The 9,799-nt window shown below is 36.2% G+C and overlaps 1 pseudogene; it reads right to left on the reverse strand.

The window, feature by feature from the left end:
- Nucleotides 1–9,164, reverse strand: part of LOC125928999 (40S ribosomal protein SA-like) — a 47,510-nt pseudogene extending 38,346 nt beyond the window's left edge.
- Nucleotides 9,165–9,799: the final 635 nt, after the last annotated feature.

Consider the following 9,799-nt stretch of genomic DNA (forward strand, 5'->3'; position numbering starts at 1 on the left):
CGAGCCCCGCGTGGGGCTGTGTGCTGACAGCTCAGAGCCTGGAGCCTGTTTCAGATTCTGTGTCTCCCTCTCTCTGACCCTCCCCCATTCATGCTGTGTCTCTCTCTGTCTCAACAATAAATAAACGTTAAAAAAATTTTTTTTTTCAAAAGAGCAGGGTATTTTGGCCGGCGAAAAATATGCCTGAGATTTACATAACATTCCCCACTTGGACTTCAAGAGCTTGCTGCTGGGTTATTTGAATTTGACTTATATTAAACAAGAGTACAAGTAAATCTCTATGTTTAAGTCATCACTGTGAAAGCATGGAGCACTGTTTTCTTTTAAAACTGTGTATTTATTATAAAATAATACATTTCCATTGTAAACAGTCGAAACAACACAAAAGTGTGCCATTGAAATTCTGTAGCTTACTTCCCTGAGGTAACCACTGTTAACATTGTAATAAATGTTCTATCAGACATTTTTCTAGACACACTCACACATACACGCACACCCTTCCATTTGCGATTTTTATTTTTTTAAAGATCATATTATACATATTGCTCTGCAAAATGCATTTTGACTTGATATGCTGGAGACAGTTTTCCATGTTAGAATATCTAAATTCACTGTATTTATTTTAATTGGGGCTGGATTGTTTCAGAAAATCCATCTATGTTTTTCCTTTCTATGACTTCCTGGTTGAGAAGAAAATGTAAGAGGGCCAGATTTGGGATCCACACCACTACTTTAACTGTCTAGGAGAGCCCTGCTTAGAGCTGTTTTTTACACTGGAGACTCTCATATAGTTTTATTTCAATAGGGTTTTATTTCTAAAAACCAATGTAAATCTAGAGTACTAAAGCAATATTACTTTCAGAATGATGGTATGTAGAGAAATACAGTGATTTAAGATTTCTTGGTATGAATGTTCGAATTAAAGCCTCTCTCATAATTTTTACAAGTTTTTTCAAGTCTTGAAATTCACTTCATGGAAAGTGAGAGGAAATGTTCTCTGGAGATCCAATTCATTTGTTTTCCTTTGTGAAGAGGCTGTTGCTAAAATTAACCCTCTGCCGTAATTTTGATATTGCTGTGCTTTCTGAGAACGATGTATGAAAATGCACACACATATTGGATTTTTGATAAAGCTAAGATTTCTTCATTTTATTTCCTTAAAAATGAATTTTTTAAAAAATAATTTTCATTTAATTTCCATTTTAGTACAGTCATTTTCTGTGTTTCAGCATAATAAATTATTTAATCAGTATAGTGTGGTTAGCTGGATCCTTTGGGTATTGTTGAGAAATTTTTGAAACTTCTGGGATTTCTTTGGGTTTTTGTTTCTTGTTTTCTTTTTTTGCTGTTGGCAAAGTTCGGATTTTGAAAACTTTGCCCAGATTTCTACAGTGACTCTTCTCTTTTTTTAAATGTTTTTTTAAAACATTTATTTATTTGAGAGAGAGAGAGAGAGAGAGAGAGAGAGAGAGATTGAGAGAGGGATAGAGAGAGAGAAAGCATGAGCTGGGGAGGGGCAGAGAGAAAGGGAGACACAGAATCTGAAGCAGGCTTCAGGCTCCAGCTGTCAGCACAGGGCTGGAACTCACAAACCGTGAGCTCATGACCTGAGTCAAAGTTAGATGCTTAACTGACTGAGACATCTAGGCTCCCCAGTGACTCTTCTCTTTAGAAACTGTTTCAAATCCCTGTTTTCCTCAAGTGTCATCATACTCAAGTTTCTTTAGTGATAATTGTTAGAATTTTTTCTTTAAGTTTCTGCTCAACACGGTTTCTATGAAGCCAACTCACCATCATGGAGAGTAAACAGGCCATTTGCATGTGAAATCCAACTCCACTATTTGCTCTCTCGTTTTGGCTACTCCAACTGTCCTGTACCCTCCATCTGTCACTGGTAAAATAGAAAAGACAGTAGCAGTTACTACAGAGGCGTTGTATGGATTAAATGAATTAAAAAACATAAAGGACTTAGAATGATACCTGAGATCTAGAAGACACTCATTATATACTAGATATAATTATTACTCTGATATTTCACGCTTTCCCCAAGTCAATTAACCCCTTCCCCTGCCATTGTGACTGTTGTTTCTAATCATCATCATCAGTTGTCATCCTTAACATTTATCCAGGATTTGCCATGTCACAAACATTCTGCTAATTGCTGTGAGTGTACAAATTCATTGAATCTGCACAGCTGTATTTGCAACCTATGTTATTAACATGCTGGTTTAGTTTAATAGATGAGATTTTGAGATTTGAGAGGTTAAACAATGTAAGATGGGTGATCCCACAGTGGAAAAATAAGAATTTGAATCCAGATTATATCCATACTTTTAAACAGTTACAGGGCTTCCTACCATGGGATCTATATTTACCCTGTGCTCTGATCTATTTATAGCTGTTATGTTTATGAAGTTGTTATGTCTGTTCATTGTTGAAGCTAAGCATGTACCACTTTGTTGATTGTCTGGTGCTTTGGTCAGCTCTCAGTCTCCTGAGAAGTCCTTACCCGACATCTTCCCAGATAGCTTTCCTATTTCTGCTTCTGTTTTCCAGCCTTACCACCCTCACTGATGTTTCTCCCATGGTCCTCTAGTATTTCCAGGTCAATTGGCCACTTTGACCTGGTCATTGGTAAATTATTTCCATGATCCTGAATATTGACTAGGCTCCTTTTGTATTCAATTCCAGTGAGACAATTTTACAAACATTCCCAGGGGCCAGAACAAGGGGATTTATGGGTGATGGAACTCTCATTCACCTAAAAGGAATGTTCCTCCTGACCATGGACTTTCCAATCTGTGCCTTACACACAGGCATTTGTTTGGCTTCCTCCTCTGTCTGGATAGGTTATTAACCTTCTGTGTCTAGGCCACTCTGTCTCCTTCATCCAGCTGTAATCTCAGGGCAGTCTTTGTCTGCTATCTTTGCTCAGGAAAGGTCAACCCCAGGCTTTCAGTTACCCCAACCCTCAGGCCCTACATAGTCCTCACTACTTCACCAGAGGGTTTAGGAAGCAGTGTAGTAAGTGGGAAGAATAAGAAGTAGGGCTTAAGTCTAACACTTTTTCCATCTTCATAAAATACTTTTGGAGATATTAGATATATTGTATACAATAATATTTTTAAAATATGATAATCTAGAAAAATGGCAAAACAGAACCAGAGTAATAATGTCTATATTGTAATTTATACATATAAAAGCATGTAAAAACTTTCACTCAATAAGAGTCCTACTTTATGTATATACACATGTGACATGTGTGATATAAATGTATATGATACATGAAGCTATAATCTATTTATTATTCATTTGTTTGTTTATTTATTTATTTATTTATTTATTTTTACTTTTATTTTTTAGAGAAAGAGAGTGCATGAGTACACACAAGCAGGGGAGGGACAGAGAGAGAGGGAGAGAGAAAATCCCGAATAGGTGCTATGCTCAGCACAGAGGCCAACATGGGACTCAATCTCAGGAACGGTGAGAGCATTACCTGAGTTGAAATCAAGAGTTGGTGACTTAACTGACTGAGCCACCCAGGTGTCCCTGAGCCTATACTTTATGTTTTAGATAATGAGACAGAACTGGATCCATTTATATATATATATATATATATATATATATATATATATATATCCTACAGAGAGATCATGGAATAAGAGCTTTTTCCTCAGTTGATGTGTGGAAAACACATCCTAAAAATAGCATACAAATTAATAACATTTGAAAAATATGGTTTAGAGGTGAAGTCCAAGCCTAGTGGTACAGGTTGTAAGGCCATTCATAACCTTGTCTCATAACTTGACTACTTTGCCTGTTTCAGTTCCTATCATTTTTCATCTTGCCGTTTACACTCCCCCTTTGTTATTCCCAGCCTATGTGCATGTGCTTTATACACACTATCATAATGCATTGCATTTAGACTATATTTCTCTCACCTGCTAGGAGAGACTATGATTTATCTAATGGCTAGGACTTTATCTTATTCATCTTCGTTCTCTCAAGGTTAGCAAATAGTAAGAGCTCGGTAACATTTTTAAATTCGAGCATACTAGTATGATTTACTCGGTTGTAATAATACATTATCTGGAAATGTACCCTACAATATGTATCCTTTAAATTTGGCACCTCCTCTTCTAATAGTTTTTAATAATATTGTAACAGGCTTAAAAAGAAGTAAGATAAATGCTGACGTAGGGTCATACTAACTCATGTTTAAAATGCCTAAATTGTAGTACTCTATAAATTGCTGAGGATAAGTTTGAATTTGATTTGTATTTAGACTGGGAATACAGATTTAATGTTGAGTGAGTACACACAGAAAATAAAAAGGTATATACAGCATTGTGTTCCCCATCATGCTTTTCAAGGTGATTATGCTTAAAGACCATAATCAATTTCTCAATGAGAACTTGCCTGCAATGCCATGAGCAAAAGCTACACACAGTCATAGCACGTTCTATCATTTCATTTCCCCTTATATAGGGGTGTTATAATTTTATATCATTGTCATTGCCTGGGAAATAGTTCAGCTAGGAGTGTTGTCTTAGTTTTTTACTGCTTCTGTAACAAATTACCACAAACTTAGAGGTTTAAAATAACACATTTTTATTATCTTACAGTTCTGTGTATCAGTCTGGCATGATTCCCACTGGATAAAATCCATATGCCAGCAGGGCTGAGTTCCTTTTTGTGTGCTCAAGGAAAGAGTCCATTTACCCAACTTTACCATCTTCCAAAAGATGCCCACATCCCATGGCTAGTCACCTTTTGTCTTTATCTCAAAGACAGCAATATTACATCTGTCTTACTAGGACCAAGTGAGATTTATCTCAAGGATGTTTGAGATCTGAAAATCCATGAATATTATATACAATATGAATAGAATAAGGGAGACATTTCATATAATACTTTCAATCAACACAGGGGGGAAATATCTTAATATTTTCAAGAGAGATTTTAAGCAACTCTCTCATAAATGATATGCTCTAGTCTAGGAATTTTTATTGTGCATTGAGGTGGCTCTCACTTTTTAAATGAGCCCAAAGTATCAAGATGAGACATGTGTTCATCAAAAGAAAAATTGGGGGAAAAAGAAGCAAATCATTAACCCCCACGATAGTTATCCCATGAAAATGATGTTTCCAAACCTTAAAACACACTGTAACTTAGAATCACATTATTGTTTTTGATGGGCAATTAGTGTGTGTGTGTGTGTGTGTGTGTGTGTGTGTGTGTATATACATATATAGGCATAATGTATCAGACAGTAAAAAGTATTCAAAAAAATCATCAGAACAAATATAAAAGTTATTGGGTCAGCTCAGCTAAGATATGAGACAGTTAGTCTTTGATAGATTTACAATTTCAACCTTTTGGAATTTCAACTTCTAAAATTAAAATTGAAAGAAAACTTTCAACTAGAGACTAATTTTTATACCGTATGTTTACAGAGTTTAGGTAAACCACGTAGTGTCTCCTCTCTTGTAGAATAGCATTTGCAACAATCTTATTTTTCTAAAATTTTAGAATTTTCTGTGCTAGAACTTACACTAACTGGTAAAGTTAACATTTACTTTTATAGTATTTTAAGCATAGTTTAATGGATATTAAAGATTCAAATATGCAAAAAAGTTTATGAAAATTCCTGCCCAACATCTCACTACCCCATCCCATTTGTATTTCCTAAAACAGCCACCTTTTTGCAGTTCTTAACTATTTCCTCTGGTAGATCTATGATAACAATGTTATTTCTGAAATGATTAACTTTGGACATTTAAATATTTGTTGACTACCTGCCATGATATACGAGAATTGATCTCTCTTGTACCAACGGCCAACCTACTCTGATGAAAAGAGCCAGGTGGTACATCACAATTATTTTATTTTTTTTACTGAGATTTTTATTTTGCTGGAGATTTCTAATATCTTTACATATTAATTGTAGAATCATGTGATCCCCCCAAAAAGTACATAAAACATTTTTTAAAGTGTTTAAAAAGCCTGTGCCCTTCAACAAGCTTCATGAATTGAACACCATCATACTTTTTGTTTTTTAATGTTTACTTATTTGAGAGAGAGACAGAGACAGAGAGACAGAGAGAGAGAGAGATACAGAGTGTGAGTAGGAGTGGGGGGCAGCAGAGAGAGAGAGAGGAAGATACAGGATCCAAAGCAGGCTCCAGGCTCCAAGCTGTCAGCACAGAGCCCAACATGGGGCTCGAACTCATAAAAGGCAAGATCATGACCTGAGCTGAAATCAGACACTTAACTGACTAAGCCACCCAGGCGCCCCAACACCATCATGCTTTTAATGTCCTCTGTAAGCCTTCCTCTGACTGTATCCACCTTCCCAAAAGGTAACCACTCTCTTTGATTTGGTGTTCATGATTTTCTTGTTTTTATTTGTGATTTTGCCATCAATAAATATATGTACCCTACATATACATTTTATTTTGATGTTTTTAAATGTTAACATATGAACTTTACCCCATCTACTTGACTTAACAAAAGTATGTGGATAATTCATATTTTCATTTCATTTTTAAACCAGAGAGCGGTTTGTACTTTAACTCTGTTCTAGTTATCTATTGTTGGTTAATAGTCATTAAAAGACTAATTGGCTTAAAAAACCTTAATATGTTATTATCACTTAGTCAGATAGGGTTTTTGTTTGTTTTCTCTTTGTGTTGTTCTGTCATTGCAATCTCGGATACACATACTATTTCAGACAGGCTGGGTCTGGAATCATTTGAACGTTCATTGGATTACATATCTAATGCCTTAGAAGGGAACACTTAAAGAGCTTGTTGCTGAAGGAACTCTATTTTGATCTCCATGTGATGACTCCACGTGTCCTCCCTATCATGTCAACATCAAGGGATCCAGATTTCTTTCATGATGTCTTAGGCTCCAAAGACATCTGTCCCTGAAGAGAGAACATCAGGCCAAACCATACTATCTTTTATAATGTAGTGTTGGAAATCAAGCAATGTCAACTCTGCCACATTGTATTCGTTCAGTCAGTCACAAACCTCCATTCAACTTCAAGAGAAGAAGTAGGTTCTTCATATTGATGGTGAGTAGATAGGAAGACCACATGAGACTGAATATATTGCCATAGCTAATTTGGAAAATGTAATACACTGCAATTCATCTTCTGGTCAAAACAATTTGCATCCCCCTCACAAGCACAATGAAATCAGCCTTTCCCTATGATATCTCATCTCTTAACTACATCAGATTTAGGCTTGAGGTCCAGGATCTCATAATATATGTAAAGTTTATAAGTAGATGAGACTCTTCTGTTGCAATAACTTTAAGTCAGCTAATTGATATAAAGACCTGTGTAAACTAAAGAAATAATTAATCTGCACTGCCCCACCCCCACATACACAACCAACATACAATAGTGGGACAGTCATGATAGGAATTATAGACCATTCCACTCAAAATAGTGAAAAATACAAGGTACCAGAAGTCATTGATCCATAGTAGTTCCAAAATGCATCATTTTGGAATTTCTTTCATTAGGAGTAAGTCTGACTATTTGGGAACTATTTGCAATGACTTTTAACTTCAACCTCTGGGTTCTTAGTTCTTCTAAGCCATCCTTTGTTTGCCATGGTAAATAACAATATTTAAAATTGAGTCAGTTTTGTCAATGATAATTCTAGGATCCAAAGACCTTTGCTGATTTTGTACAGTCTCTATCCATTTAGATCTAGTTGATGGTGTTCTGCCAACATAATTCTTTTTAAAGCATTGGTAGTTCCTATAATTCTTATTATGGTTCATTTTAATAGACAAAAGCTATTGTCATTTTAATAGACAAAATCTCTTCAAAATATGCCTTTTCTGTCTTGGATTTCCTACAAGGTTGTTAAGTGACAACAATCTTAAGACTTTTAGAAATTCTATTGCTTAGGGGTACCTGTATGGCTCAGTTGATTAAGCGTCCAACTCTTAATTTTGGCTCAGGTCCTGATCTCATAGTCCGTAGTCATGAGATTGAGCCCAGAGTCAGACTCCACACTAGGCCTGGGCCCCATTTGAGATTCTCTCTCTCTCTCTCTCTCTCTCTCTCTCTCTCTCTCTTTTTTCTCTGCTCTTTCTCCCACTCATGCTCTCTCTTCAGAAAGAAAGAAAGAAAGAACAAAAGAAAGAAAGAAAGAGAAATTCTATTGCTTAACAGAAAATATCTGTAAGACATGCTGTTAAGATCCTTGAATGGAATTCTGTTTATGCCACCTCCTTAAATCTTTCTGAGGTGTCAACAAAAGCTTGTAAATCATATCTTGTCACATACCCTTTTTTAAAATTTAAGTATAGTTGACACACAATGTTACATTAGTTTCAGGTATGCAATTTAGTGATTTCACAACTCTATACATTATGCTATGCTCACCACAAGTGTAGCCATCATCACTTACCATGTAATGCTATTACAATATCATTGACTGTGTTCCTTACGCTGTGCCTTTTATTACTGTAACTTACTCATTCCATAACTAGAATTCTGTATTTAAACCATTCTCCTTGACAGCACCCTGGATTTTATGTCTTCCCAGAAGCGATTTCTCAATTTTAACATTGAGAGTATGATAATCAGAGTAAGAATCGGTTTTCATAAGAGACTCTTGACTATAGCGAACAAACTGAGGGTTGCTGCTGGAGGGGTGGGGGGTGGGGGATGCGTAAATGGGTGATGGGCATTAAGGAGGGCACTTGTGGTGAGCATTGGGTGTTACATGTAAGTGATGAATCACTAAATTCTACTCCTGAAACCAATACTACACTACATGTAAACTAATTTGAATTTAAATAAAAACTTGGAAGAAAAAAAAAAGGAATAAGAATCAATTTTATTTTAGGTCCATGCAGATCCTGGTGCCTTTCTATCTACCAGTTATCTCACTGGTTATCCCTCTTCTCATATTTTAATAGTCAACCAGAAGGCAATCAGCACCTTCAGCAGTGTGCTTAGAAACCTCTTTCTCTAGATCCTCTGGTTTAATTGGTACTTTTCTATTTTCCATGTCACTGCAGGTGATAGTATTGTTAAACTCTCTGTCACCACAGGACAAGTGCCCATTTCCCACAGGTCCTGAGATCACTGTCCTCACTTTTAGGTTCTTATTGACAGCCTCCTCGAGACCCATCAGGCTTTTGCTAAGTTTCTCTAAGGCAGTTTTATTTTTTTTCTCCCAATACCTGGCTTGAAAGCCAATTCCATGTGTTTTAGCATCTCTCCTCTTTCAGGTGCTGAAACAGCTTCCAGTTATTATTGTGGTGTGGTGTACCAGCACAAATCTTAGTGACTCCAAATAACCACCTATTTAGTGATTATCTGTCATGATTTAGGGGATTTGCTATGTTAGGTGGGTGGTTCTTACTCAAATTCTTTGGGGAAGTTGTAGTCAGATAGTGGCTGGGGCTGGCGTCTTCTGAAATCTCTGTTACACATTAATCGCCTTACTAGGAAACTCAAAACAGTTGAGGACAGGAATAATTGGGACTGCTTGCGCATTTCTTTCTTTTTGCGATCTTTCCATATGATCTCTGCAGAGCTAGATAGAAACCACATCAACCTTTACAACCTAGTTATCAAAAGACATTAAAAATAACTTTACCACATTCTATTTATTGAAGCAATCACAAGGCTTGCCCAAGTTAAAAAGGAGGAGGAAAACGTATCATCTCAAAATTTTAGAAGAACATAGGAAATCATAATTATTCTGGGCCTTTAAAAAAAAACATGGAAGCACCTGGGTGGCTCAGTCAGTTACCTGTCCAC

This window comes from Panthera uncia, chromosome D1, assembly GCF_023721935.1.
Source record: "Panthera uncia isolate 11264 chromosome D1, Puncia_PCG_1.0, whole genome shotgun sequence".
Lineage (NCBI taxonomy): Eukaryota > Metazoa > Chordata > Mammalia > Carnivora > Felidae > Panthera > Panthera uncia.